A 5,548-nucleotide genomic window follows, 5' to 3' on the forward strand; every position below is an offset into this window, starting at 1 on the left:
CTTGGCCGCGTTCCAATGCTCTTTGCCGGGATTGCTCATGTACCGGCTCACCACTCCGACTGCATATCCGATGTCCGGTCGGGTACACACCATTGCGTACATCAAGCTTCCGACGGCAGAGGCATATGGCACTTTCATCATGTCCTCCTTCTCAGCCTTTGTCTTGGGGCTTTGCTTGCTGGACAGCTTGCAGTTTGCCGGGAGGGTCGATCCGACCGGTCTTGCTTCCGACATGTTGAACCGTTTAAGCACCTTTGTCACGTACTTCTCCTGTGACAGCCACAACTGCTTCTTGCTCCGGTCCCGGATGATGTGCATCCCTAGTATTTGTCTCGCCGGACCCAAGTCCTTCATTGAGAAGGTTCGGTGAAGAGCCTTCTTCAGCATCCGTATCTTGACCTGGTCCCGTCCGACGATCAACATGTCGTCCACGTACAGGAGGAGTATTAGAAAGTCTCCTCCTTCGAACTTCTTCACAAACACGCAGTGGTCGGACTGCGTTTTGAGGTACCCTTCGTCGGTCATGAAAGAGTCGAACTTCCGGTACCATTGCCGGGGAGCCTGCTTCAGTTCGTAAAGGCTCTTCTTCAACCGGCATACCAGGTGCTCCTTCCCTTTCTTCTCGAATCCTTCCGGTTGCTGCATGTAGATCTCTTCTTCGAGGTCACCGTGAAGGAATGCCGTCTTCACGTCCATCTGTTCTACCTCGAGGTCCATGCTTGCCGCTATGCTCAGCACCGTTCGGATGGAGGTCATCTTCACTACCGGGGCAAATATCTCGTCGAAGTTGACGCCCTTCTTCTGCTGAAACCCCTTCACCACGATCCTGGCTTTGTATCTCGGGGGGTTTCCGGCATCTCCCGGTTTCAGCTTGAACACCCACTTGTTTCGAAGTGCCCGCTTTCCTTTCGGCAACTCCACAAGTTCATATGTATGGTTCTCATGCAGGGAATCCATCTCATCCTGCATGGCACTCAACCACCTGCGGCTCTGGGCGTCATGCTTTGCTTCTTCAAAGCTCTCCGGCTCCCCTTCGTCGGTTAGCAGCACGTGCTCTGGTTCCGGAAATCTCCGGGGGGCCCTTCTCTCTCTTAGAGGATATCTCCGTTCCGGAGCTTCGGTGACCGGCTCCTCCGTTTCCTCTTCATCCGAATCCATTTCGGGATCGGGGCCGGTTCCGGTATCAGTTTCATCTTCCTCGGCCGGTTCTGTTTCTTCACTGTCTTCGGCCGGATCCTCGAGTGCTAACCGGTCCCTTGCCGGTCGGGACTGCTCCTCGTAGAGTTGATCCTCACCGGTCGACTTGGAGCTCTTCATCTTCTTCTCCGACTCCCAGTCGGCGAGTGTCTTGTTCTCCATGAAGATGATATCACGACTCCGGAATATCTTCTTGTCGACCGGGTCCCATACTCGGTAGCCGAACTCGTCATCGCCGTAACCGAGGAATATGCATGGCCGGGTCTTTGGATCTAGCTTTCCTCTCCGGTCCTTAGCCACATGCACGTATGCGAGACACCCGAACACCTTCAGATGCCGGTAGGATACTTCCCTACCGGTCCACACTCTCTGCGGCGTGTCTCCGTCCAAAGGTACTGAGGGTGATCTGTTTATCACGTATGTCGCCGTCGACATCGCCTCAGCCCAAAACCCCTTGGGTAATTTCGCATGCGCCAGCATACTCCGGACCCTCTCCATTATGGTCCGGTTCATCCTCTCGGCCAGCCCGTTCAGTTCCGGCGTCTTCGGCACAGTAAACTCGAGCCGGATTCCCTTCGAGCGACAGTACTCCGCGAACTGCCCCCGGTATTCCCCTCCGTTATCCGCTCGTATCGCTTTCAGCTTCTTGCCGGATTCCCTTTCCACTCTCGCGTGGAGTTCTTTGAAGATGGACAACACTTGGTCCTTTGTCTTCAACGGTGCCGTCCACAGCTTCTGGCTGTGATCATCAATGAATGTCACGAAGTACTGGGCTCCGCCATGTGACTTCGTTTCTACCTGACACACATCAGTATGCACCAACTCCAATGGTGCGCTACGTCTCGTCGGTGGCCTTGAGTGGAAGGAGGTTCGGTTCTGCTTACCGGCCAGGCAATCGGTGCACTTCTCCAGGTGCACATGCTTCACTGGAATAAGGTTGTCTTCTGCAAGCCTCTTCATCCCCTTCTCACTCATGTGGCACAGTCTCTTGTGCCACAGCTCACCGGCAGTGTCGGCTGCCACGTTTAACTCTTCCGGACACAACCAGGCATTCATAAGGTACAGTGTGTTGACTTTCCGGGCCCGAGCCACTATCAGGCTCCCCTTGCTGAACTTCATTACGCCGTTCCGGATGCTACCTGTGTAGCCTTCATCGTCTAGCCTCCTGGCCGAAATCAGGTTCAATCGAACCTCCGGAACGTGTCGGACATCCTTCAGCAGCATTTTGCATCCGGTCGGGGTTGTCAACCACACGTCTCCTATGCCGGCAATCCGGCACGTACCTTCATTTCCCATCCAAACACAGCCATGCTCACCGGCTGTGTAGGATGAGAAGTATCTTCTTTCCGGGGTCAGGTGGAACGACGCTCCGGAATCGACCACCCAGGTAGTCTCATCGCCGGCAATGTTTAGTTCACCTTCTTCGGTGATGAGCATGATCTCCTCTTCACTTGCCGCGAGTGCCGTCGTTCCTTTCCGGTCCTGCCCTCGCCGATCCGAACCATTCCGGTCCGTGGCTCCCCGGTAAGCACCGTTCCGTTCCGAAGACTTCTTCGAATCGGTGTCGTCGGCTCCGTTGTCTTTTCGGTAATGCCGACAATTCTTTCGGAAGTGCCCCGGCTTCCCACAGTGGAAGCATGTGGGCCTTCCTCTTGACTGCGACCGGGTCCCCGACTTCTCCCGTCTTTGCGGACTCCGGTTCCATTGTCTTCCCCGATCCGATTCGGTAAGCAGCGCCTTCGAGTCGGAGGCCGGTTCTTTATCTCTCCGACGCGCTTCTTCGTTCAAAATACTTGTCTTTACCGTTTGTAGGGACAAGTTATCTTCGGTGCAGGAGGTGCTGAGAGTCACCACCAAGTTCTCCCAGCTTTCCGGCAATGTACACATCAGGATGATGGCTTGCATTGCATCCTCCAACGGGAACTTGATCGCCGCAAGCTGATTCACGAATCCCATGAACGTGCTTACGTGTTCCACCATACTCTCGCCGTCCCGGTACTTAAGGTTCACTATCTTCCTCATCAGGGAGGTCCGGTTCAACGCATTCTTCCTCTCATAGAGGCCCGACAGCTTCCGCCACATCTCATATGCGTTGGTGTCGTTCGCCACATGTTGTAGAACGCTCACGTCTACGTATTGCCGAATGGTTGCAACGGCTTTCCGGTTCAGAAGCCTCCATTCCGACTCAAGTACCCCCTTCGGTATTTCCGACCTGTCAATCGGTTCGTACAGGTCCCGAACAATCAGAAGATCCTCCATCTTGATCTTCCAGTCGGCGTAATTCTGCGCATTCAGCACCATCATCCCCGGCTGCCCGCTGCCGCCGCCTTCCATTTTCTGCAGCAACTCGCTCTGATACCAAATTGATGGAAATTAATTGACACTTTCCAAACTTCACCTCTCGGCCACAACCAAGGAAACACACGAATCGTTGTTGCAGAAAATGGGAAATGCAAAAAATAGAGTGGACACACGATTTAACGTGGAAAACCCTGTACGGGAAAAAACCACGGGAGTACAAGACTCCAAACCAAAACTATGCACAGAGAAGTATACAATGGCGAGCTGCAAGGTGACGACCTTGAGCTCGCTGTCCTCGCCACAGGCGGCGGAAATACACAGAGGCGTCGACCTCTTCCTCTCTCACGCTCTATCTCTCTCACGGCTGCTCTCTCTTCACTCCTCTTGAGTGGAAAAACAGAAAAATGAGTAGCAACATTAAAACTGTTTGCCCTAAGTCATATTTATACACATATGACTTTGGGGCTATTTACAACTATAGCCTCAAGGGCCCTTAGCAAACATATTCATGGATATGTCCCCGCATCCGGATCTCTCTCCGGGTACATTCGTCATCCGGCTCCAAAGCCGGGGTCTTCATCATCTGGTTCCGAAACCGAAACCGGGCTCGTCGGCATTCATCTCCGACATCCGACCATCCCATCCGAAGGGACCGTAATCCCAACATATTCCTCCGAAGATTTTTGGTATCCAGAAGGTTAAGGATGCAATGAATACCATTTGGATGACATCCCCATCAGCCCACGACCCCATACAGGTACAGGAGGAAAAGATTATTAATTCTTCTTTGTTTCTTCAGAATGTGGCTAGGGAGGAGCTGGTAAGGTGTCAATAGCGTCTGCAATGCTTGAGGAAGGCAATCATCTTAGCTCAAAAGCTGACGCAAGTGGACCCATGTTGTGCTTGGGCGAAAGACAGGCTGTAGGAGGCCACTAGGTTGCTGCAGGAGGTTAGACAACAACGTGAGCAATTCCTCTTCAGAAAGTCGGCAGCATGGTGGGCTGTCAAGGGAGATAAAGTTAACAGAGAGAGTCTTTTCTTACCAAGACTCCGAAACGGAGAGGAACACATATTCACAATCTCAAACGGGAGGATGACTCAATGACGTTTGATCAAGAGGAAATCTTGCAAATTGCGACTAATTACTACAAAGAACTTTTAGCTCCTATGTTGACAAACGACCCTCCAAGTAACTTGATCCATGATGTAATTACATGCTTGAAGACCAGGACTGGAGAGGCAGCTAAAGTGCACTTGTCAAAAGCCATAGAGGAGGAAGAGATTGTAGCGGGGCTAGACAAGATACATAGTATGGCTTGTCCTGGTGCTCACGGCCTTCCCAAAGCCTTCTTCAAGGAGTTTTGGGAGCAAATTTTTGCAAGCTTGAAAGCTGGACTGCAAGAAATGTGGAGAACGGGACGGATGCTGAGTAGCTTCAATGAAGGCTTGATCTACTTGATTCCGAAATCGGAGACTGCATTGCACGAGATTAGACAATGGAGGCCCATTACGATTTTAAATCTAATTTATAAAAATTTTGCTAACATATTAGTGCAGAGAATCAAGCCCTTCCTAGGAGATATCATCCAGTCCAATCAAACCGGTTTCATGGAGCATCGTTCTATTATGGACAACGTGATTTTGTTTTGGGAGGTTGATGGAACGGCGAAGGAGACCAATCAAAACTTAGCTTGTCTGATGCTCGACTTCGAGAAAGCCTATGATCGAGTGCAATGGTCTTTCTTGGAAGAAGTGATGAAGGTCATTGAGCTACCATTGGAGTGGAGGTGTGCTGCCCAAGCCTTATATAGGAATGGCTCGAGTAAGGTGTTGATTGCAGGGAGGAAAGGAGCTCGAATCTTTCTAACTCGATCCATTAGGCAGGGTTGTCCTCTTGCCCCCTTTCTTTTCCTTTTTATTACTGAAGCAATGTCTACCCTTTTTAATAGTCAAGGGGCAAATCTTCATGGTCTTTCGATCCCTAACTCAAGGAAGTCCCTGTTGCACTCGGAGTTCGCGGACGATATGATGTTATACCTCCAAGAAAATG

Source organism: Azolla caroliniana, unplaced genomic scaffold, assembly GCF_043228905.1.
Source record: "Azolla caroliniana isolate FFs.n. ecotype wild unplaced genomic scaffold, voAzoCaro1.0.p SCAF_4, whole genome shotgun sequence".
Classification (NCBI taxonomy): domain Eukaryota; kingdom Viridiplantae; phylum Streptophyta; class Polypodiopsida; order Salviniales; family Salviniaceae; genus Azolla; species Azolla caroliniana.